The sequence below is a fragment of the Apium graveolens genome, chromosome 10 (assembly GCF_009905375.1).
Source record: "Apium graveolens cultivar Ventura chromosome 10, ASM990537v1, whole genome shotgun sequence".
Classification (NCBI taxonomy): domain Eukaryota; kingdom Viridiplantae; phylum Streptophyta; class Magnoliopsida; order Apiales; family Apiaceae; genus Apium; species Apium graveolens.
This window is the reverse complement of record NC_133656.1, coordinates 122,596,607-122,623,790: the sequence shown is the minus strand read 5'-3', so window position 1 is coordinate 122,623,790 and position 27,184 is coordinate 122,596,607. Positions and strand designations below refer to the sequence as shown.

The 27,184-nt window shown below is 36.1% G+C and overlaps 1 non-coding gene across 1 annotated transcript; it reads left to right on the top strand.

The window, feature by feature from the left end:
* Positions 1 to 24,382: 24,382 nt before the first annotated feature.
* LOC141694327 (small nucleolar RNA R71) lies at positions 24,383 to 24,489 on the top strand. Its single transcript, XR_012563644.1, has one exon. It is a non-coding gene; the product is annotated as a small nucleolar RNA R71 (small nucleolar RNA).
* Positions 24,490 to 27,184: the final 2,695 nt, after the last annotated feature.

Sequence of the window (27,184 nt, the reverse complement as noted above, 5' to 3'; positions counted from 1 at the left end):
ACAGTGAAAGCTGACACACAGCCGTCGAGTTGGATACAAACACACTGTGGAAGCCCATTAACTGGGTAATAGAGGACGAAAAGCAGCAAAGATCAAGACTGTTAGATTTTATATTTGTTCAGTTCTTTTGACTTTGTAATCTTGGTAATATATAAACCAAGAGAGTAGCAAATAGAAACAAAATAACAGAGATAGCTGAGAAACATAAAAAAACAGAGAAATCTTTGTAAGCACAATCTTTAGCATTTCCTGTATTCTCAGCAGTTCCATTTGTAAGCAGCTGTGAGTATTTCTGCACACAGAGTCCTCTCGATATATTATATATATCTCTGGTGGAATTGTTTAAATCCACCAGAAAGTTTTTAAAGACTCTTGTTTTTAATTACTTATATTTTGATTCATTCAAGTTTACATTCCGCATTGTGCTAATCAAAACAAATATATCCATAATCGAGTTGAACATTTTTATTTCAAGAAAAAGGTTCAAGAATTTCATTCAACCCCCCTTCTGTAAAACTTGCTATATTGTTAAGGGACTAACAATTGGTATCAGAACAAGCTCTTAATCTACAAAGAGTTTAAGGTCAAAACAATTCAGCAAGATGAACAAGAAAGATGTTGGAGTCAAGATTCCTTTTCTTGATAAAGATAATTACCATCATTGGAAGGTAAAGATGCATCTTCATATGCTTTCTCAAGATGATGCCTATGTGGACTGCATAGAAAGAGGCCCTCATGTTCCAATGAGAGCTGCAACAGGAAATGAACCATCTGTTCCAAAGCCAAGGCATGAATGGTCTGATCCTGATATTGAACAAGTCAGGAAAGATAAAAAGGCCATGAACATTCTGTTCAATGGTGTTGATGCAGACATGTTTGATAACATTATCAACTGCAAGACTGCTAAGGAAGTTTGGGACACAATACAGATAATCTGTGATGGTACTGAGCAAGTAAGAGAAAATAAAATGCAGCTCCTGATTCAGCAATATGAGCATATTCACAATGAAGAAAGTGAGTCACTCACTGACATTTTTAGTAGATTCCAAAAGCTACTAAATGCTCTTAAATTGCATGGAAAAGTCTATCAGACTAAAGACTCCAATCTAAAATTTCTCAGATCTCTTCCAAAGGAATGGAAACCAATGACAGTCTCATTGAGAAACTCACAAGATTATAAGGAGTTTACTTTGGAGAGACTGTATGGCATTCTGAAAACCTATGAGCTTGAAATAGAGCAGGATGAAAGAATGGAGAGAGGAAAGAAGAAAGGAGGATCCATTGCAGTAGTTGCTGATCTGGAAAAGGAGAAGGAAGTGAAGATGGAAGCTGTGGAATCAACTTCAAAGGCCTGTGAAAGCAAGGGTAAAGGGCTAGCTGCAGAAAATGAAGATTCATTGAGCCAAGATGACATGGAGGACATTGACGAGCACCTAGCATTCCTTTCAAGAAGATTTGCCAAGCTCAAGTTCAAGAAGAACTTTGGAGCTGCCAAGCCAAATAGAAACATGGTGGATAAATCAAAATTCAAGTGTTTCAAATGTGGCTTGGCAGGGCATTTTGCAAATGAGTGTAAACAGTCAGATTCCAGTAAGAAAAGATTTGAGTCTATAGATTACAAGCAAAAATACTTTGATCTACTCAAACAAAAGGAAAGGGCTTTTATTACACAAGAGAATGACTGGGCAGCTGATGGCTTGGATGAAGATGAAGATGTCAGCTATGTCAATCTAGCCCTAATGGCCAAGTCTGATGAAACAGAGACAAGTTCCTCAAGCAATCAAGTAATCACTACAAACCTTGCACATTTATCTAAAGTTGAGTGTAATGATGCAATAAATGACATGTCTGCAAAATTGTATCATTTGCGTGTTACACATAAGTCCCTCACTAAAGAAAATACTAAAATCAAAGAAAACAACTTGTTTTTGAGTGAGAGGAATAATGTGCTTGAGTCTCAGTTTGTTGAGTTTGAGAAACTAAAAATTGAGTGTAGAATTGCCAAGGAGGAATTAACTGAGTCCTTGAAAAAGGAAGAAATTTTAAAGAAGCAGCTCGATCGTGAACAAGAGGTGATTAAAGCATGGAAAACATCCAGAGATGTTCATGCTCAAATCACCAAGGTTCAAGGAATTGAGTCTTTTTGTGATGAAGCCTGGAAAAAGAATAAGGAGAAACTAGAACCTATTTTGGTAGATGGGTTGCTGACAGATGTAGACTCGACGGATGATGAGGACTATCAAGAAGAGTCTCAGTTTGTGGGAAAGAGCCGAATGATAAAAATCCTCATCCGTCGGCTGTAAGCAAACCCATTAGCAAAGCCATATTAACCAAGCTAAATGATAAGTATGGGTCTGTTTCCAAGAACTTTGTTTCAGGAGAGTCAAGTCAAGCCAAGAAAGGGAAGAAGGCTAATGTTGGTCACATGACTGTCAAACAGTTAAGTGACAGACTTGAGAAGATAGAGGTAAAAACAGAGACTAAAAGGAAAAACAATAGGAATGGTAAAGTAGGGATTAACAAACACAATAACTACACACCTGACAAATATGCTCCTAGAAAAATCTGTGTCAAGTGTGGTAGTGTAAATCATTTGTCTGTTAATTGTAAATCTGTCATGCCTACTCCCATGTCTGTTCAGCCTCAATTCTCTAACATGAATGCCATGCCTCCCATGCCTGTTAATGCTATGCCTACACAGAACATGAATGCACAGTTTGCTAATATGCCATTTGCACCTAATCCATATTATGCTGCATACATTATGCCTCAAATGCCATTTAGCATGCCTTACTGGAATAACATGTTTGCACCAAGCATGCCATTTCCTGTTAGCCATAACATGCATGATAATTCTGTTGCATCTAGTGGTTTCAAAGGCCCAACCCAAATGACTAAGGAAGAATCTGAAATTTCTAAGTCAAATGAGTTAAGACCTAAGAAACAGAAGAAGAAAGCTAACAAGGCAGGACCCAAGGAAACTTGGGTACCAAAATCAACTTGATTTGATTTTGATGTGTGTAGGGAAACAGAAGGATCTTTGGTACTTGGATAGTGGTTGTTCAAGACACATGACTGGTGATTCTACCCTGCTCACAGAGTTTGAAGAGAGAGCTGGCCCAAGTATCACTTTTGGAGATGACAGCAAAGGTTATACTGTGGGATATGGCTTGATTTCAAAGGACAATGTCATCATTGAAGAGGTTGCCTTAGTAGATGGTCTCAAACACAATCTGTTGAGTATCAGCCAGCTTTGTGACAAAGGCAACTCAGTAACCTTCAACAAAGAAACCTGTGTTGTGATTAATAATCAAAACAACAAAGTGGTTCTCACTGGTGTGAGAAGAGGAAATGTGTACCTAGCTGACTTCAACTCAACTAAAGCAGAATCTGTAACTTGTCTTCTTAGTAAAGCAAGTCAAGATGAAAGTTGGCTATGGCACAAGAAGCTATCCCATTTGAACTTCAAGACCATGAATGAGCTGGTAAAGAAAGAGCTAGTTAGAGGCATTCCTCTGGTGGAGTTTACAAAGGATGGACTGTGTGATGCCTGCCAAAAAGGGAAGCAGATTAAAGCATCATTCAGGAAGAAACTTGATTCAGCAATTGAAGAGCCTCTGCAACTGCTTCACATGGATTTGTTTGGACCAGTCAATGTATTGTCAATTTCAAAGAAAAGATTTTGCCTAGTAATTGTAGATGATTTCTCAAAGTTCTCTTGAACCTATTTCCTAAAGTCCAAAGATGAGGCTAGTGAAATCATCATCAATCACATAAGGCAAGTTAACAATCATCCTGATTTCAAAGTTAGAAGAATCAGGAGTGACAATGGAACTGAGTTCAAGAACTATGTCATGAGAGTATTTTGTGAGGAAAATGGGATCTTGCATGAGTTTTCAGCAGCAAGGACTCCACAACAGAATGGAGTAGTGGAAAGAAAGAATAGATCTCTTATTGAAGCTGCAAGGACAATGCTTGAAGAATCAAAATTACCAACTTATTTATGGGCTGAAGCTGTAAACACTGCATGCTACACTCAGAACATCTCTCTGATTAATCAAGCAAGATGCATGACACCTTATCAATTGTTCAAGAACAAGAAGCCAACTCTAAACTTTCTTCATGTCTTTGGCTGTAAATGCTATATTCTGAGAAATCAAACTGATCAAAATGGAAAGTTTGATGCTAAAGCAGATGAAGGAATTTGTGTTGGATATGTTGTTGGTAAAGCATATAGAGTCTACAATCTAAGAACCAACATTGTTGTTGAATCTATACATGTTGTGTTTGATGATAAAAAGATTGAAGGACTAAAAGATGGAGATTACCATGAAAGCCTCAAATTCGACAATGTTGAGATGGTCAGTGATGAAAGTGATGATGAGAGTGATCAAGAAACAGTGTCTAAGGATAATGCAGACAAATCTACCACAAATGAAGCATAAAACTCAACATCCGTCGAGTTACATAATGCTTCATCCATCGGAAGGCAATCTGTATTATCCGTCGGAATACAACCTGCCTCATCCGTCGGGTACTCAAAAGTCAAGGCAGATCACCCATAGAAAGTACCCCTATCTCAAATCAAAGATCCACAAACTCAGGGGGAGTTTCTAGCAATCAAAACTCAATCACACATCAAGCCAACATTGAGGTTTCTTCATCTAGGGCTAATCTACCTCAACCAAGAAAATGGACAAAAGATCACCCCTTTGAACTGATTATTGGTGATGTTTCTTCCAGAGTTCAAACCAGGAGAGCAACTCAAGAAGAATGTCTAAACAGCAGCTTCCTGTCTAAGGAAGAACCAACGAAGGTAGAAGAAGCCTTGTTAGATCTGGATTGGATTTTAGCCATGCAGGAGGAGCTAAACCAATTTGAAAGGAATAAAGTATGGAAGCTGGTACCTAAGCCTAAAGGAAAGAATCCAATAGACACCAAATGGGTATTCAGAAATAAGATGGATGAAAATGGCATAGTAGTAAGGAACAAAGCAAGATTTGTTGCTAAAGGCTATTGCCAGCAAGAAGGGATAGATTTTGATGAAACATTTGCTCCTGTTGCAAGACTTAAAGCCATCAGAATCTTCTTAGCCTATGCAGCCCATGCCAATTTTAAGGTCTATCAAATGGATGTCAAAAGTGCCTTTCTGAATGGAGATTTGGAGGAAGAAGTGTATGTAAGTCAACCTCCTGGCTTTGAAGATCCAAATTTCCCAGAGTATGTCTATTATCTACTAAAAGCACTTTATGGACTAAAGCAAGAACCTACAGCCTGGTATGACACTTTATCAAAGTTCCTTTTGGAAAATCACTTCACAAGAGGTACTGTAGATAAAACTTTATTTTTCAGAAATGTTAATGGCTCTAGCATACTTGTTCAAATTTATGTAGATGATATTATATTTGGCTCTACAGATGAGAAACTTTGTAAAAAGTTTGCCAAACTGATGCAAAGTAAGTATGAAATGAGTATGATGGGAGAACTAACTTACTTTCTTGGTTTACAAGTTAAACAAGTTAGTGATGGAATATTCATTAGTCAAACTAAATATATTTTTTATCTTTGTTGTGTACTTGATGATCACTTAAATAAAATGTCTAAGTAGATTTTACTTAGTGAAATTATGTAGCACTCGACAGATAAGAGTTTTAGTCCCGACGAATAACTCATTATAGTCCCGACGGATGATTAACTTATTATCCATCGAGTGAGTAGCTTATGTAATAATAAGTTTGTAGCACATTGATGTATGCACCTTTGTATAAAATCTGTAGTAGCATATAAGTCATGTTGACTTTAACTAGATATGCATAATAGGTTGATTAACTGTACATAAGCAATGTCTTGTAATTCTGTATAAGTGAAATGAAGTCAAGTGCCAAAATAGCTACCGACGGATGATTAACAAAGCTTCGACGGATGATCAAATGACTATCAACAGATGTTTAACATAGCAGTCGACGGATGATCAATTAAGTCATCGACGGATGATCTGAAAGTCGACGGATGATCATATCAAGATTCAAACATCAGTTGAACAGTGAAAGCTGACACACAGCCGTCGAGTTGGATACAAACACATTGTGGAAGCCCATTAACTGGGTAATAGAGGACGAAAAGCAGCAAAGATCAAGACTGTTAGATTTTATATTTGTTTAGTTCTTTTGACTTTGTAATCTTGGTAATATATAAACCAAGAGAGTAGCAAATAGAAACAAAATAACTGAGATAGCTGAGAAACATAAAAAACAGAGAAATCTTTGTAAGCACAATCTTTAGCATTTCCTGTATTCTCAGCAGTTCCATTTGTAAGCAGCTGTGAGCATTTCTGCACACAGAGTCCTCTCGATATATTATATATATCTCTGGTGGAATTGTTTAAATCCACCAGAAAGTTTTTAAAGACTCTTGTTTTTAATTACTTATGTTTTAATTCATTCAAGTTTACATTCCGCATTGTGCTAATCAAAACAAATATATCCATAATCGAGTTGAACATTTTTATTTCAAGAAAAAAGTTCAAGAATTCCATTCAACCCCCCTTTTGTAATTCTTGCTATATTGTTAAGGGACTAACAAGAACTATCTCAAAACAACTCCTGATATCAAAGAGATCAGAAATTGAAGCCAAGTCAAAGATCTACAATTGCTTAAATTCTGAAGTGTATACAGACTGAAGCTGTTATCAGACCTTAAGATGGTAAAGCTAAAAGGACTGTAAGTTGTAGTTATCTAGTCAAATTCTCATGCATTTGTACTTAATATTTTTGACATCATCAAATATCTGTTGAACTTGTATATTATGCTAATTTACAAATTGGGGGAGATTGTTAGATATATTGGATAATGTCATGTGTAATATGATTTGTGTTTAGTTTTCAGATCTTACCTAACAGGACAAATCAGTACTTAACTGGAAATCAACACTTATACTGAAGACATAACTTAAGATATCAGAACTTAAGTTATCAGAACTTAAGTTATCAGAAGATATTTATCAGGAGATAATATCAGGACTTAAGATGACTTTCAGATAAGGCAGGCGGCTGATTGAAAGGAAAGAAGATCGAGACTAAGACAGAAAGAAATATGCTTGAAGAAAGAATTCTGTGAAGAATAGAATACTTGGAAGAAAAGATAACTAGTTGATATATTTTATGAAGCAGAATTATATTCCATATCAATTAGAACATTATCTTATAACTGTGTAGTATATAAACACAGACATAGGGTTTACATTATAAGTGTTATCAATATCGAAGTTATTATTCTTTGTAACCCTAGCAGCTCTCGTGATAATTTGTTCATCACTGAGAGAGGACAGTTCCATATTGTAACAGAGTTTATTGTGTTGAATAAAATCTGTTTTCTGTTACTTGAGTTCTTATATTCGATTTGATTGTAGTAAACACTATATTCAACCCCTTTTACAGTGTGTGTGACCTAACATTAAATATATTCATTTTAAAGATAAATAGTCCATGACAAACTATTTTTCTAACACATGAAACCTGGTATAAGACCACAAAATACAGAACTTACGCATTGAAATTAAAAATCGTAATTTAAACGTTTACCCGAAAAATATAACCGTAAGATAATGTAAGAACATACGTTTGTATAGTAGTCCCCAATTTTAAAATGTACAGTAACATGGTAGAAACTTGAGGAGATACTAAAAAGAGAAAATAAAAGTGGTGTAGGCTATTCCGGCCACCAACTTTTGCTTGCTAAGTGCAGTTTTATTTTTATGAAACTTACTTAAATGCATCTTATTCTCTAAGCAATATTTAATTACACTCCAGCGCGCATACACACATTTACACACTCATATTCCTTGACATGGCGGTAGGTGATTCTGATTATTTTAGGGGACGTTTGGTACAAGGTATTCAACAAAGGGAAAGGGAAAGAATTGGGGTCATTCCCTTTGTTCATGTTTGTTTAGTAAAAACAATCATTCTCTTTACTCTTTTTTAGTTGTAGCTTTACCCCTTATTCCTCAAACTTCATTCCCCACCTCCCACTAGGTATTTCAACACCCTTTCCCACTTTTATTTTCTTATTTCAATTATAATTTAAATCTTGGACCAAAAAAATACATCAGTATGCAAAATTAATTTTAAAAATTAAAAATGATTTATAATTTAGTTTTTATAAATTAAAAATAATTTTGATATAAATTTATATGTTAATTTATTAAAAAAGTTAATGGTGCTATTAAATAATTAAATTTGTTTATTTATTATAATGTTAATATATTATACTGTTATAATATAAATATATTTGACTATATTGAGATTGTTTAATATTAAAAAATAAAAAATAAATGTAATCATGTAAATTTTCATTCCGTTTCCGGATCTGAACCAAACACGTAAAACAATTCTGGGTCTTTACTTTCCTTTCTCCTCCTTTCCCTTTCTCGATTCCATTCCGTTTCCCCGAGATGAACCAAACGCCCCCTATATATTTTGCATTTTAATGAAAAGAACTATTAAATCCTTAAGGACAATTCTGTTTCGGGGCTGTTTTGGGGACCCAGGGCCGGTTCAAACATATTTGACAGTTTTATACGTCGGAAGGGCACAAACAGGCTGCTACTCTCAATAGCATAATTTGTCAGCCATAGTTAAGTCACAATTAAGTAATAATCGGTAAAATATTAATTTTATTAAAATAATAATTTTATGATTTTAACATAATGATGATATTAGACTTTCATTCTCGATAAAATTAATAAAATTATTAAAGTAATGTTTCTTCATTTCCCTAGATGATTAGTTTAAAGAGTTTTATTATTATTGCAATGGTTAGTAATAACAAATAGCAAGAAGCATGTGGTGTTATTGACTTTACAGGAGACGTTAGATCACTTGTAAGCAGAGACAGTGTATGAGAATACTTACATACAAGATATTTATAAAAAAATGGGTAGTAAATGTGAACTCATAAATTGAATCATCAAGTTAATGATCAATATTTGATTAGATGTATGTGTTAATTCACATACTAATATTCTCTTATAAATTAATAATTAATGTATTTATTCTAATACCAATCATTTCCTTTGCTAATAAAGAATTAATCAAATAATGAAGCTAATTAATCATTTCATTCACATAAATAGGGGTGGATAATTCTTGACAACAAAAACAAGGACTGCGGAATAAATGTTAAGGTATACATCTCTTTAATAATAAGTTAAATAATTGTTAAGGTATACATATCTTTAATAAATAAATTCAGTAAGGAAAAATTGTAAACTTTTCATCTAATTATAAAATTTTCTTCTTATATAAAAAAATAATTTATATAAATAATAAACGGCCATACAATATATCACATTCAATAATAATTTCACCATAATTGTAAATAAATACTCTCTAAATACTATAATTATTAACTTGTTTGACTTTTAGGGGTTAAATTAAATTGCCCAAAATTTAATCACCAGTTACATATAAAATATGGTTAAGAATGTTTATTTATATATACATATATATATATATATCATTGAATAGTTTTCGTTGTTAGTATATATAGTTTATTTTATTATTATTTAGTTATTGGTTATATAAATCACTCTTACATTGTTATCGAGAACGAGTCGAATTATGATAAAATCATACCTTTTTTTCCCTCCTCATACTTTATCATGTTATCAAAAATTAGTTTCGTTCGAACCGGTATAGGTTGATAGTGAGTTATATCGCGTTGGTTTCCACGTGTTGGTATTTGGTATAAAACATTTGTTTCATTTTCTAGATTTTTCTCGTATTAATTTTCAAATCGATTCATTTTCTTAGATGATTTTGAGTTTTAATCACGATTATTGTTTTTTTCTTTGAATTAGTTGAATTTTTCTGGTGTGAACCAAATTGATTTTGGTTGATTTTTTTGTCCTGATTTTGGTTGAGACAGTGTGACACACTATTTTTCTCTTTTTGATGATATTGGCTCATTAATATTATTGTTTTTTCATTTTTTCTCTCCCTTCTTCCTTTTTTTCGTGTCTATGATAGGGTAGCTCTAGGCATTCAGGTATACCTTCTCCACCTTTTATTTTGTTTTATCACATGCTCTAAGCATATTAGCTTACAAGAAATTGTTTAGTTTATTTGATACTTTAGGTATATTAGCCCTTCGAGAATTGCTTTATTTTATTTGGTATTCTGGGTATATTAGCCCTTCATGGGCTTTATTTAATTTATGAGGCACATTAACTCTTCGAGGGATTACTATAGTCTATTTGGTACTTTAGGCACCTTATCCCTTTACAGGATTTATTTAATTTATTTGGTGTTCTATGCACATTGATTTAATTTATATGTGTTTCGGGCACATTGTTCCTTCGTGAGATTTGATTAGATTCAAATACAATGTTTTATTTGATTGATGATTAGATATGGTTTGTTGACTTGGATTCGATTATTTGGAATTTATTTGGATTGGTTATGGAGTTTAATTTTAAACTGGATATAGTTTTGATGGTTTCAGATTTATTTTAATTTTTTAAATTATTTGGTTATTTAATAAAATGGATGTTTCATTTAATAATATGGATGGTTCTTCATCCCCGCGGATTGAATTCCTTATTAACCCTGCTTTTGATTTGAATACACTTGAATTACCTATATTCTTTTTGGTTGTTGATTTGTTTGGGTTGGTGACTCGGCCTTTTTGGATTCTCCCGTCTTTTGTGTTGGAATTCTCAGCTAAAAATGGTGAGTTTAAGGGATACAATATTATTATTATTGAATAATTTTATTATTATAACAGTTTACTTATTTTGATATTTTTATTTATTACTTGATTGTTAGCTATATAAGTCATGCTTTTATTTTAATCAAGAACAAGTCGAATTATAATAAAATTCTATTTTTTTCCGTACTTTATCAAAGAAGACTCATGAAAATTATAGAGATCGAGAGTATATGTCAAACTTACTTAATAATGTATATTTTAAAATTTTAAAATGTTAAAAAAATTGATCAATCAATATACTTATATAAAGGAGAAGAAGGAAGCGTTTGAGTGGCGCCTCTCAGATTATCTCATTATATTTTTCTAATTTTCTCAATTTTTTTAGTTAATAAATATCAAAAATTACAATTGCCGTATATTCTTCTAAATATATTATCAACATTCGTAATGTTCTCCTAAAATTTCTACAAAATCTTCTATTAAAGTTTTTGAAATCAACTTACTATTATAATATTCTCCTAAAAATTTCCCATTCTATTTAAAACAAATTACTATCTTGATATTGTCCTAAATTTCTTTTTAAATATCAATTCTCATCTTTTTCCTAAAATCAACTTAATATATTATATTTTCCTAAAATTTTTCTTTTAAAATTTTACCCTACAAAATACTATAAGGACAATTGTCTATAAATATATTTTCTCAAATTTTTTTAAAATCATTATATCATCATATTATTATATACTTACGCAAATGAGAAGATAAGGACGGTGAAGTGCTGACTCTCAAATCGTTAAAGAGAAAAAATATTACATCGATTAATGACTAATGCATAATATAATTTATGATAATTTTTTTGAATAATAAGAGAGCGGCTCATTGGAAAAAAAATTATTAACGAGACAACGAGATTTTTAAATTTTTGATCTATTGTATTTATTTATTATTCATAATTTCTTAATGACCAAGATCAGATAAAAAAATAAAAAAAAGACGAAATATTATTTTAAAAAACCGCTGCGAAGCGCGGCTTAGTAAACTAGTTTAACAAAAAAATAATCAAAGAAGCCAAAAAGTATAGAATTCACGAGCAACGGGAAGTTGCTAAAAGTTGACCTACATGGGTAATTGTAATAGGCCACAAAGTGATATACTTACTTGTAATCACATTGGGTAGGGTATTTTAGTACTCAATCGTCCCATATTACATGTTTTTTTTTGAAAAAATTATGCATATTAAGAAAAAAGTTAGTTGGATAAGACTTTTCACAAAATATCCTTATTTAATACATTGAAAAATGAGAATTGAGTTAAATTTTAAAAAATCAAATTTTGGGAACAATAAATATAGGAATAGTTTTGAATAATTACCCTTAAATTTGTATTGAAACAAGAGATGGACAAGTAATTTGAGACAAATTTTTTTTTTTCAAAAGGGACGGAGGGAGCTGATTAGTTCGGGTTCACGGTATAGGATTCAACTATATTACCCGAATTGGGAACTGGAAGTTTGGAATGGTACAACTTGGTTTTAAAATGAATTTAAACTGATGATTGATGATGCATTATATCTGCATTTTTGTATTTGAAAGAATATTTAGTCCTCCTGATCTGTAATCGCTGCTGTCTTAGCATTGACTCCATTTCTAGTCATCTTGCGAAACAAACTAATACTACAATATACTAGCATTATAATTCAAGAGAATTAATGAATTAATTAAATTTCATTAAATCATAAGTAGCCTATAAGCATGTCAACTCAAATATCATCCTCCATTTATCCTGATGTAGGAATATGAATAATACAGGGGGTACAAAAACATTATTGACTACTATATAAATATACATTTAAACATGAAGAATAATGCAGGAACAGTCGTATGATCAAGTCTGTGTGTCAACTCTATCGGGATAGGATGGGATGAATCGAATGTCAGGTAACAATTCGATCCGAGAAACAGAAAAAGCGGAAATAAGAGGGACTAAAGTGAGTTCGGGTCACTGCCAACTATTCAAAATCATAAAAATTGTAATATTAAATATTAATATTTTTTTGAAATAACTCCAATCGATCTCACCTAAGTATTATCCGGTCCTCCTAAGTTAAAATCCACGTGGTTTCGTCTCTTTTACCTATTCTGATATAAGCTCTTTAAAAACAACGACAAAAGAATAATATATAGTAAAATTTCTGTTGGTGTGTTTGAACTTAACAAAGAAGCATGAATAACAAGTTGGTTTAGTTGGGGGCATGTATGTGACTGTGCGAGTGAAGTAAGGTGGAAATAATGCATAGCCACCATCAACCATACGCTTTGTTTGTTGATTGTTGAGATATGGGTGGTGCTGGTGACAAGTAAAGGTATTACTATTAGTGTTGGTTCTTGTACACATATCATTACTATCACTTGCCAACTAATTGTTTGTTAGTTAGCTCATTAATTAAAGACTCCTTAAGTGTATTAGCTCTACCTAGAGATGCACAAAAAACCCGGACCCGAAAATCTGTCCCGACCCGATCCGGTCAAAACCCGGTCAAGTCCGGCCCGATTCCGACCCGGGCTTAGGGCCTTGACGGACCCTATATTTTTAGGCAAAGCCCGGCCCGACCCGGTTAAAAGCCCGGCCCGGCCCGGCCCGGTTAAAAGCCCGGGCTTCGGCCCGGCCCGGCCGGGCCCGATTAAAAGCCCGAAAAAACCCGGTTAAAATCTGATTATTCAAATATATTTTCTTATATATTTATGAATTCACATTTACTATAAATATAAATAATACTTTAAACACATATATATTTACATATTTGTGATTAATAATATTATTTATATATTTCATTGCATAAATAATGAAAGAAGATATAGTAAATACATTATATATATTTGGATAATAATGATAAAACATATTATTCTATACACATGTTTATTTTTTGCCGAACTTAAATATTTTCAACGAAGTAATGTTTTCATAAAATATTCCATGTAAACTAATAAATTTTTACGATGATCTAGTTGCTAACATATGTAGTCTTCAGAATCTCTAATAAAACTCGATCCAATTTAAATTAGAAAAAGCCCGGCCTGATCCGATCCGACCCGGAAAAAGCCCGGTTAGGCCCGCCTTAAGGGCCCAAACCGGGCTCTGATATTTTCGGAAAGCCCGGCCCGGCCCGGTCAAAGTCAAAGTCCGAAAAGCCCGGCCCGGTCAAAGCCCGGACTTTTTAAGGCCCGGTCAAAACTCGGCCCGATGGGCCTTTTGTGCATCTCTAGCTCTACCCAAACAAACCGTAACAAACTCTCCAAACTGATTTATCTTTTTATTTGTTTGCTTTTATATATTATAACTGATACTTATTGTTAATCCTTGCGAAGCATGTGCCAATATTAAAAATAATTCAGTTATTATTTTAAGAGAAATGAATTCATAACCGGTCTAAACACTTAACGAAATTAAAATATTAATATAAATTGATACTTATAAAGAATTGAACTCGGTTAAATTAAAATATTAATATTAAATCGGGTGTCGTTCAAATAGTAGTTATTTTATTTGTCATCTATATATTCTTAATGGCTACTCCTTAATTTACCCATTTTCCAAATGGGTACCCATAACCCATATTAAGTATAAAATCAATAGATCCATGGATATATCCACAAAATTTACCCAATGGGTAAATAAATTTACCCATGACCCATATTAAGTATTAAATCTATATATCCATGGATATATCCATATAAGTTTACCCATTTTTTTACCCATCAACACACTAAACATGAAATTTTTTTGAATTTTAAAATTTAAATATCTTATCTAAGGAAAGATTTGCATGATTTTCTCACATATGTTACTATACCAAATCAATTACAGATCCAAAATTCATGCTCATACTAATTCAAATTCAAAAATCATTACTACTTTCCTTGATAATCATTATCTTCTTCTTCTTTCTTTGTTACAGGCCATATCAATCCATAATTTCAAAATTACTATTACATGATTATCTGATTTACCATTATTATCACCTGCATCCATTTTCAAAATTAAATCCATAATTTTGTTCTCCATCTTCTTTTCTTCTTTCTTATATTTCTATGGATTTATATTTTGGGTATGTTTATCCATTTTCATTTGTATATACGTTTGATTGTTTTGTAATCATACGCAGTTACTTGATGAATAATTGATCATTATTTTTATCATCCGTATTTGATTTTGTTTTCATGTTTTGTTGTTTGTTTAGGTTTGATTACGGCGAATAACAATTGTTTGGGACTCCAAATTACATTTTTCTCAGCCAAAACAGGTAAAAATTGATGTCCCCTCGTGCAATTATACAAATTTCTTTTTTGAGATTTACATGTTTGATGAAATTTTTAAGAGAGGTTATTTTTATTCTCGGGTTCAATTTTATTCCTAACGATATTTTATCATGTTTGTATTTCTGTACGTATTTAATTTGTTTATTATATAGATTTCAATTAATTAATGTATGTTACTTATTGAGTGTTGATTCTCAGCATACGAAACGAGTATGGAGAAACTCTTGCTCATCCAGAGCATCTGTAAATGGGTGATGATTGTTGATCGAATTTTCTGTGGGTGCATGTAAAAAATATTCAAATGTTAATCGAATTTTCGAATATCTATTATGCCAGATTTCCGCTCTATAGATGAAACAGGTTACTTATTCTTCTCTCTCGATCATGAATTATTATATAGATTTTAATTAATTAATGTATGTGTTAGGACGAAAACACGCGCTAATATTCACGCAAGTATACGCGTTCGCAAGTAATATAGAATACTTTCTAGTTCGTTCCCTCAGAGACTCAGACTAAATTATTGTCTAATTAAACTCACTCACCAATGTATGATTACTTCTCAATGTCAAGATAATAACACTTAAAACTGTTGATTAAATATTAACTATAATTAACTACTTAATTAACCACTTAACTAACACTTCAATTTATCAATAATAAACACTCATGAGATCACAACTTCATTATTACTTCCTTCTATAGCCATTGTTATTACCTTTAGCATGTGACAGTGATGATATTAATCGAATAACACGAAACTGATAAAAACCAACTTTCATTGTACTAATACCATTCTACCAAGCATCCACAATTAAGATAGAAGTCGAATAGTCATCAATTATGTTGAGTTCCTATATGTCTACAGAAATTGACAACACAACGATTTAAGCACAAGTTATTCCTTTTTTTGATTACATAGGGCAAATAAAACTGTTAGAGTTACCCACTAATCATGCACAACGTACATGAACCTATGCTAGCATGGCAAGTTCTAAATCTCAAGATCCACCGTCGCTTCACAAGAGATTAACACCCTATCTTATATGTTCGCGACGCACATAAGACGAATACGCACAACCAATACTAGATATCAAGCAATCATTACACACTAAAGTATTAAATAATTAACTAAAGAATTCCATAATAAATCCGTTGCAACCCCATGATCACGATTAGCCCATAATAGAACTTATCGCCATCATGGGTTCATATGAAATCATGATAAACAAACACAAGAAAATAATAACTAAACTAATTATATTAAAACAGAGTACGTCACAAGAGTAAATAAGTCAAAGCAAGAAAACTAGCATCCAACGTTACAACGAAACAAGAATCACAAGAAAATATGCTTCCTCTTCGTTGCGGTGTGCTAAATCGGTCTTCTTCCTTATCTCCTTCGCTTCTTGTGTAAAACACAATCTTCTTCTTCTTAATCCCCTTGTGAAAACGTTTCAAATCTACTTATATAATAGTCCCATAAAACTCAGATTACATAGAAGTTGGAAGCCAAACAGAAGTAGAAGTCTAAAATAATTCAGCAAAATTCCCGACCCTGCGCGGCCGCTTAGCATAGCTGCGCGGGCGCGCAGGCCTCTACTGGAAAAAATCCAAGTTTGCTCCGTTTCTTCGCCGTAATCTGCCCGTTCCTTTTCTCTCGCAATGGTGAACACATGCCAAGGCTTATTCTTGATGATTCCTCCCCCGAAATGCAACTAATACCCTGAAATGCATAAACACTAGAAAAACGCATCAAATACACAAAATACTTGATTTCAAGACATCAAATTAAGCCATTTTAAGACGTTCTAAGTGGTATAAAATGCCACTTATCACACCCCCAAACTTAAATCGATGCTTGCCCTCAAGCGTCACAGACTCAAAAACAAATAAAAATATGCATGAATGCAATCTATATGAAAATGCAGCGATCCCCCTTACTACAATTAATCAACCAAATTGCCACATCTCAACGAATGCAGTTAGACAACTAAAGATCAATAAACTCATGCAAACGGACATACAGCCAGAAACGTGGTGTGTGCAAATGCTTAACAGATATGCTCCGGAACTAGACCAATTACTATGACTAGACTATCCTCAAGGCAATCCTACGATTATACAAAGAATAAAAATTCTAGGCACAAAGTGATATACAACACTACAAGAACTCTGGAGCTTACTACGGAATCGTGCTTTTTATTTACAACTCAAATGCTTATTTGACCGTGCAATGAGTGAGGTCCACAAAAGACTTATACAATGGTATCCATGTAACGAGCGTTAGGTTAGCAGATCCCAGACTCTAAAAGCCTTAGGTCACTAGGCACAAAGTCCCCTATGAACTTAATAACTCGAATACCAAAGAGCCCACTCTTGATCAATTATGCAAAATTATTATTATTATTATTTTTTTTTAACTTCTGAGCAAGTGCGTTTCGCTCCATCTTGCTCAACCCTAGACTACTCGCAACTTATGCGAGCCGGCTACTAGCCATTTGACGCCTAGCCACAACTAGCAACAACTTCCATATTTTTTTTCTCCAATTTTTTTTTTCTTTTTCATGCCTTTATCACTAAGAACCTATAATCGAATTCTAAGCATAATAAGTAGATTGACCTTGAAAACAACCAAATCATAACAACAATCTAGCCCTTACGCATTCTCTAAGACTTAGTGGACTTACAATTGTTTCTAGCATGCATATCAACCTACACAACTTAATATTACTTTAATGCTATCACTACACTCGCATCAATATCACAATTCAGTCGATAAATCATTGCAAAAGGGATCATGGTAAATGCATGAGCTACATGACATTCATAAAAAAAAACTATATGGCATAAATTATGCAACTATATGAACTAAACTATCATGAATATGCAACTAAATGACACACACACAATATTCCTTAACTACCACCCCCAAACTAAAAATCTTCACTGTCCTCAGTGAAAGTAGTAGAAAGGAACACAGGGTATACCTACTCGGAGTCATCATCATCATCACCCTCAGTGGGTGGAGTATCAGGCGGCGGGTATGCAGAGTCCTCACCAAAAACTAGCCACTGGATATCAGCTCCAAGGCCTCGAAAACCAGTCCCTAACGCAAGGGTGAGCTCCTGAGCAAACCAGCTCTGCGTCTCATACATGGCATCCATTCGCCGTGAAAGCCTCCTATACTGGGCATCAACCATCCCAGCACCCTCCTGAGCTCTCGAAGAACCAGCCTCATCACGCCCTGGCCTAGCCATAGTAGCACCTCATGCTGGACGCCCTCCTGGAAGACGATAACCCAGCCCATGCTCCTCAGGCTCACCACCGGTCCACTCCTGCATCCCATTCAGAGTGCCAGAATCAATCGGAGCGGCTGGCAACTGCAACTGCTCATGAGCCGGCCAGTTCACTCCCACTGCTCGGCATAGCTTCGTAATCGTAGATGCATAAGGGATGTTCATATGCTTTGCTCCCCTCAAAAACTTCAGAATTCCTTGGTAGATAAACTCACCAAGGTCCACATAGTACTCCTCATTCAGAATTCCCCACAATAGCTGTGCTCTCTCAACTGTGACCTCGTGTGCATGCGAAGAAGGCAAAATATTAGCACAAATAAATGCATTCCATGCACGGGCATACCTGTTCATGGCGATCGCCAGAAAGTGACGATACTCATTATTGCCTGTACTGCGGGTCCAAACTGTGCCCGGTCGACAGAGAGTCGCATAAATCAAATCCAAGTCAAAATCCTCAGCAGTCTTTTCATTCCAGTTCTCCTCCTCGGGCTTCCTCTCTCGCTGTCCAATCACACGGCGAATCGCCGCAGGATGATAATCAACCGTCAGCCTACGGACCACAGAAAACCCATTCTTTTCAGCCTTCACGTTCACGTAGAACTCGCGAACAACGCTCATCGGTACTGCTTCGGGTGACTCACAAAAAGCTATCCACCCCTTCTCTGCAATCATGGGCAACAACTCACCATCCCTCCCCGATGGTAAAAACCCCCTCTCCTTCAGAATCGGCTTACCCAACAGCCTAGTGTACTCCTCCTCCGCGGCTCTGTCAGTTAACCGAGGCCTTGCAGCAGTACCCCTCGATGAATCAGCAGTAGGAACTGTGCTGCTGCTGTCAATAGTGCGTGCTCTCTTGGGTGCCATTGATTCGTGAATAAAAGCGTGTAAGAACTGATATTTGATGTTTGTGAGAGGGTTTAAGTGTAGGAAGTTTTGTGGGCGATATGTAGGATAGGTGTATGTATATATAGGGTGTGGATTAGATTAGGGTTTGGAAATTAAGGGATAAAATGATGGGGTAGTGGGAACAAATCGTGGGTTTATGGGCTAAAACTGTTTTTGTGTTTGTTTTTGTTTGTTTTTTTTTTTTTTCTCTGAACTGTAAAAAAAATTTCTGATCCTCGACCCCTGCGCAGCCGCTCAGCATAGCTGCGCGGGCGTGCAGGGGGTCACTGGATTTTTTTTTTCAGCCCCTGTTTTCTGATTTTTTTGTGTTTTTGGATAGGTTATTAACTTCTAAGGGTTCCTGTAACAATAATTCATGGGTTGCCTCCCACGCAGCGCTTCTTTTTCGTCATTAGCTTGACGTTTCGTACCCTGCTCAAGTAGTCAACAAAATGGCACTAACCACTTCTCGATTTGCCATGTCCCCATAGTAGTGCTTCAACCGCTGACCGTTAACCTTGAATGCTTGGTCCGGATCATTCTCAAAAATTTCCACCGCTCCATGTGGAAACACAGTTTTGACAATAAAAGGTCCAGACCACTTTGATTTCAACTTCCCAGGAAAAAGTCGGAGCCGAGAGTTGAATAAAAGAACTTGTTGCCCTGGCACAAATAACTTTGGATGTAGCTTCCTATCGTGCCACCTCTTCACCTTTTCCTTATACATTTTGTTATTTTCGTACGCTTGAAGTCGAAATTCATCCAGTTCATTAAGCTGAAGCATTCTTTTCTTACCAGCTGCATCTAAATCCAGGTTCAACTACTTCAATGCCCAGTAGGCCTTGTGCTCAAGCTCCGCAGGTAGATGACATCCTTTTCCGTACACCAACTGAAACGGTGACATCCCAAGTGGAGTTTTGTATGCTGTTCTGTAAGCCCAAACAGCTTCATCGAGCTTTAAAGACCAATCCTTCCTTGACGGACAAACAACCTTCTCTAGAATGCATTTTATCTCTCTGTTAGACACTTCCGCTTGACCATTTGTTTGCGGATGATAGGCAGTAGCTACTCGATGATTCACATTATAACGCTGCATCATAGAAGTGAACTTACGGTTGCAAAAATGCGATCCTTCATCACTTATGATTACCCGAGGTGTTCCAAACCTTGTGAAAATTTGCTTATGAAGAAAATTTAGCACTGCCTTTGCATCATTTGTCGGTAAAGCTTTAACTTCGACCCATTTTGAGACATAATCGACTGCCAGCAAGATGTATTGATTATTGCAAGACGAGATAAAAGGCCCCATGAAATTGATTCCCCATACATCAAAGACCTCGACTTCAAGCATCACATTTAATGGCATTTCATCCTTCCTTGACAAATTTCCCACTCTTTGGCAACGATCACACCTTAAAACAAACTGATGAGCATCCTTGAACAAAGTAGGCCAGAAAAAACCTGCTTGCAGAATACGAGCTGCCGTCTTCTCACCGCCATAGTGTCCACCATAAACCGTGGAATGGCAGTCTCGTAATATCCCCTCCGTCTCACAGAACGGGATACATCTCCTGATGATCTGGTCAGCTCCCTGTCTAAACAAATATGGTTCATCCCACATATACCACTTCACCTCATGCAGAAACTTCTTCTTTTGAGCGGATGTCAAATTAGGAGGCATTATATTGCTGACGAGATAGTTTACAATATCTGCAAACCATGGTTCTTCCTCCTGAATTGCAAACAACTGCTCATCCGGAAAAGATTCATTGATTAATGTCCTATCTTGTGAAGTAGAATCGGGATTCTCCAACCTAGAGAGATGGTCAGCTACTTGATTCTCAGTACCTTTTCTATCTTTGATCTCTAACTCAAATTCCTGAAGTAAAAGCACCCAACGAATGAGTCTTGGCTTCGAATCCTTCTTAGAAACCAGATAGCGAATAGCTGCATGATCAGTGAATACTGTTACTTTCGTACCAAGCAGATAAGATCGAAATTTCTCAAAGCCAAAGACTATAGCCAAAAGCTCCTTCTCAGTAGTGGTGTAGTTTAATTGGGCACCATTTAAAGTCTTACTCGCATAGTAGACCACATGGAAGAGATTTTTCTTGCGCTGTCCCAGAACTGCACCTACCGCATAATCACTCGCATCACACATCATCTCAAATGGTTCTGTCCAATCTGGTGCTGTAATGACCGGTGTCGTGATCAAACTCTTCTTGAGAGTCTCGAATGCTGCCAAACATTCATCATCAAATTTGAAAGGCACATCTTTCTCAAGCAAATTGCACAACGGCTTAGATATCTTTGAAAAGTCCTTGATGAATCGCCGATAAAAACCCGCATGACCAAGAAAACTACAGGATTCCTTTCACAGAATTAGGTGGGGGAAGATTTTCAACGACTCCCACCTTGGCCTTGTCCACCTCCAGACCCTTGCTAGAGACCTTATGCCCAAGGATAATGCCTTCACGCACCATAAAGTGACATTTCTCCCAATTAAGCACCAAATTAGTTTCCACGCATCTTTTGAGTACGGCGCACAGATTATTCAAACATTCATCATATGAGTGTCCAAAGACGGAGAAGTCATCCATGAACACTTCGACGTTATTTCCAATCATGTCAGAGAATATAGCCATCATACATCTCTGAAAGGTGGCCGGGGCGCCACATAACCCAAACAAAACTCTGCGAAAAGCAAATGTGCCAAATGGACAAGTGAAGGTAGTCTTTTCCTGATCCTCTGGTGCAATACAAATCTGATTATACCCGGAATAACCATCCAGAAGACAAAAATACTCATGTCCCGCCAATCTGTCAAGCATCTGATCAATAAATGGAAGAGGGAAGTGATCCTTCCTTATGGCTTTGTTCAATTTTCTATAATCCATGCATACTCTCCATCCTGTAACTGTTCGAGTAGGGATGAGCTCATTCTTTTCATTTGCGACCACAGTGATACCTCCCTTCTTAGGTACACATTGTACGGGGCTCACCCATGAGCTATCAGAAATAGGATAAATGATGCCTGCATCTAGCCATTTCAGAATTTCTTTCTTCACCACCTCCTTCATGATGGGATTCAGTCTTCGCTGCTGTTCCACAGTTGGCTTACTACCTTCCTCTAGCAGAATTTTATGCATACAATATGAAGGACTTATCCCCTTGATGTCTGCTATGGTCCATCCTATAGCCGATTTGAATTCTCTCAAAATCCTTAAGAGCTTGTCTTCCTCACTACCTGAAAGGTCAGATGAAATAATAACAGGTAACGTAGATGAATCACCTAAAAAAGCATACCTCAAGTGTTCAGGTAATGGCTTGAGCTCCAAGGTAGGTGCTTCCTCTATTGATGGTTTGAGCTTTCCTTCTGCGTTCTTGAGGTCAGAAGTACCAAGAGATTCAAATGGTATGTCCAGCTTTCGCTTCCAGGGAGAAGCGTTCAGATATTGTAATTGCTCGTTGCTATCTTCATCATCGCTGTCAAAATCCCCCACTAAGGCATTTTCCAATGCATCAGACATTAGCATGTGATCGAGTTCCGAAGTAACCGCAGAATCAATCACATCCACTTTTAAGCACTCCTCATCTTCTGTAGGGAATTTCATTGCCTTGAATACGTTGAAGGTCACATCCTGATCTTGGACCCGCATAGTAAGTTCCCCTTTTTGCACATCTATCAAGGTACGACCAGTAGCCAAGAAAGGCCTCCCCAAGATTATGGGAATCTTCTTATCTTCCTCAAAATCCAGAATAACAAAATCTGCTGGAAAGAAGAGCTTATCCACTTTGACGAGCACATCCTCAACTATGCCCCTTGGGTAAGTAATGGAACGGTCAGCCAATTGTAGTGACATATACGTGGGTTTTGGATCAGGCAGATCCAGTTTTTTAAAGATCGACAATGGCATCAGATTAATGCTTGCTCCCAAATCACAAAGGCACTTGTCAAACGTCAGATTGCCAATTGTGCAAGGAATGGTGAAGCTCCCTGGATCTTTCAGTTTTGGTGGTAACTTTTGTTGCAGAACAGCGCTGCATTCTTTCGTGAGAGCAACGGTTTCAAGGTCATCCAGTTTCACCTTCCTTGAAAGAATAGTCTTCATAAACTTCGCATAACTAGGCATTTGTTCCAGAGCCTCAGCGAAAGGTATATTGATGTGAAGTTTCTTGAACACCTCCAGAAACTTCCCGAACTGTCTATCCAGCTTTTGTTGCTGCAATCTCATAGGAAAAGGTGGTGGAGGATAGAGCTGTTTCTCCCCTGTATTAGCCTCAGGCAGAGTGTGTTCAACAGTAGTCTTCCTTGGTTCCGCCGCTTTCTCCTTTTGCTTAGATTCTTCACCTCTAATTTCAGCTTCTAATTCTTTTGCCTTTTCAGCATCAGCTACTTTTCCAGACCTTAAGGTAATAGCCTTGACTTGCTCTTTAGCTTCCTTCCTGCCTGGTACTTCCGTGTCACTGGGAAGAGTGCCAGGTTGACGATTGAGCACTGCATTGGCTAATTGACCGATTTGATTTTCCAAGGTCTTGATAGAAACCGCCTAACTCTTGCACAACAGCTTAAGTTCCTCAAAATCAGCACTAGTAGGTGCAGCTGCACTTCCTTGTTGAGGATATGATTGCCTTGTAGCGTACTGCTGAGGTTGCTGGAATCCAGGTGGGTTAAACTGTTTACTCACTCCTTGCTGATATGGTGGCTGAATAGCATTCTGATTATTCCCCCAGCTGAAATTTGGATGATTTCTGTTGTTAGGATGATAGGTCGCTGGCACAGGCTGCTGTTGTCGCTGATAATTATTCACATACTGAACAGATTCGTTTACAAGAGAACACTGATCCGTAGCATGAGAACCTGTACAAAGCTCACAAACCATAGCTATTTGATTAACTCCATACGTAGCTAGAGAATCAACCTTCATTGATAGCGCTTGGAGCTGGGCTGCAAAAGCGGTGGCTGCATCAACTTCCATAATACCTGCTACCTTGCCTGACGTCATCCTCTGAGTTGGGTTTTGATGCTCATTTGCAGCCATCGTCTCGATAAGATTATACGCCTCTGTATAGCTTTTAGCCCATAAGGCGCCTCCAGCTGCTGCATCGAGCATGGGCCGAGATTGGGCCCCCAAACCATTATAGAAACCAGTGATCACCATCCAATCCGGCATTCCATGATGTGGACATTTTCTCAACATTTCTTTGTAGCGTTCCCAAGCCTCGCACATAGATTCTGTAGGTTGCTGCGCAAACTGAGTAAGAGCACTCCTTATAGCAGCAGTCTTTGCCATTGGATAAAACTTCACCAGAAACTTTTGCGCAAGATCTTGCCACGTAGTGATGGACCCAGCTGGTTCAGAATGTAACCAGTCTTTAGCCTTGTCCCTTAGTGAGAATGGGAAAAGCCTCAACTTGATAGCCTCATCAGTCATGCCATTATACTTAAAAGTGCTGCAGATCTCGACAAAATTCCTTATGTGCATATTGGGGTCTTCAGTTGCCGCTCCTCCAAAAGAAACAGAATTCTGCACCATCTGAATAGTGCCCGGCTTGATTTCAAAGGTGTTAGCTTGAATAGCCGGATGAAGGATGCTTGACTGAATGTCATCAATTTTAGGCCGAGAAAAATCCATAAGAGCTGGATCAACTTGAACAATACGATCTCTCATGTTTACTGGTTCTTTCTGCTCAGTTCCTGAATCCGAATCCTCAAAATCTAACTTTTCTGGAATATCAAGAACTTCGTCTGTCTCCTCAGCTGTATCTAAAGTCCTATTGCGAGCACGAGAACGAGTTTGCATAAACGCTTGCTAAAGTACCTGACACACAACCAAAAAAAAAGAAAAAAATAAGTAACTACTACGTCCTAATCACTGAGTCCTAATGACCAATGATGGTAAGTACATAAACTAAACAAATACGCCGAGTCCCCGGCAACGGCGCCAAAAACTTGTTAGGACGAAAACACGCGCTAATATTCACGCAAGTATACGCGTTCGCAAGTAATATAGAATACTTTCTAGTTCGTTCCCTCAGAGACTCAGACTAAATTATTGTCTAATTAAACTCACTCACCAATGTATGATTACTTCTCAATGTTAAGATAATAACACTTAAAACTGTTGATTAAATATTAACTATAATTAACTACTTAATTAACCACTTAACTAACACTTCAATTTATCAATAATAAACACTCATGAGATCAGAACTTCATTATTACTTCCTTCTATAGCCATTGTTATTACCTTTAGCATGTGACAGTGATGATATTAATCGAATAACACGAAACTGATAAAAGCCAACTTTCATTGTACTAATACCATTCTACCAAGCATCCACAATTAAGATAGAAGTCGAATAGTCATCAATTATGTTGAGTTCCTATATGTCTACAGAAATTGACAACACAACGATTTAAGCACAAGTTATTCCTTTTTTTGATTACATAGGGCAAATAAAACTGTTAGAGTTACCCACTAATCATGCACAATGTACATGAACCTATGCTAGCATGGCAAGTTCTAAATCTCAAGATCCACCGTCGCTTCACAAGAGATTAACACCCTATCTTATATGTTCGCGACGTACATAAGACGAATACGCACAACCAATACTAGATATCAAGCAATCATTACACACTAAAGTATTAAGCAATTAACTAAAGAATTCCATAATAAATCCGTTGCAACCCCATGATCACGATTAGCCCATAATAGAACTTATCGCCATCATGGGTTCATATGAAATCATGATAAACAAACACAAGAAAATAATAACTAAACTAATTATATTAAAACAAAGTACGTCACAAGAGTAAATAAGTCAAAGCAAGAAAACTAGCATCCAACGTTACAACGAAACAAGAATCACAAGAAAATATGCTTCCTCTTCGTTGCGGTGTGCTAAATCGGTCTTCTTCCTTATCTCCTTCGCTTCTTGTGTAAAACACAATCTTCTTCTTCTTAATCCCCTTGTGAAAACGTCTCAAATCTACTTATATAATAGTCCCATAAAACTGAGATTACATAGAAGTTGGAAGCCAAACAGAAGTAGAAGTCTAAAATAATTCAGCAAAATTCCCGACCCTGCGCGGCCGCTCAGCATAGCTGCGCGGGCGCGCAGGCCTCTACTGGAAAAAATCCAAGTTTGCTCCGTTTCTTCACCGTAATCTGCCCGTTCCTTTCCTCTCGCAATGGTGAACACATGCCAAGGCTTATTCTTGATGATTCCTCCCCCGAAATGTAACTAATACCCTGAAATGCATAAACACTAGAAAAACGCATCAAATACACAAAATACTTGATTTCAAGACATCAAATTAAGCCATTTTAAGACGTTCTAAGTGGTATAAAATGCCACTTATCAGTATGTTACTTATTGAGTGTTGATTCTCAGCATACGAAACTAGTATGGAGAAACTCTTGCTCATCCAGAGCATCTGTAGATGGGTGATGATTGTTGATCGAATTTTCTGTGGGTGCATGTAAAAAATATTCAAATATTAATCGAATTTTCGAATTTCTATTATGCCAGATTTCTGCTCTATAGATGAAACAGGTTAGTTATTCTTCTCTCTCGATCATGAATTATGAATTGCGATATTGATTTCTGACATGATGAATGTTATTTTGATAGTGTTTGATAAAAGTTCTCACCAAAGTTTTTTTTTTCTTATCATATTTGTTGTAATTACAGGTATGCTGAAAGGGTAAAGTTATCTAAATTGACTACAAATTTCAGTCATATTCATGATTTTTTCAGGACAACGAATTGAATAAGGAGATGCAGTGGAGTGTTATTTATTCTTTATTCTTTATTGGTTGTTCACCAATTCACGGTAACATCTCAAGCTATAAGGTTGTGTAATTATTTGTAACCCGTATTTCTATGAACCTACATTGAATCATTTTTTAAAGTTATAATCTTGATGTGTAGAAATTATTTATTATGTATCATAATTATTGATCA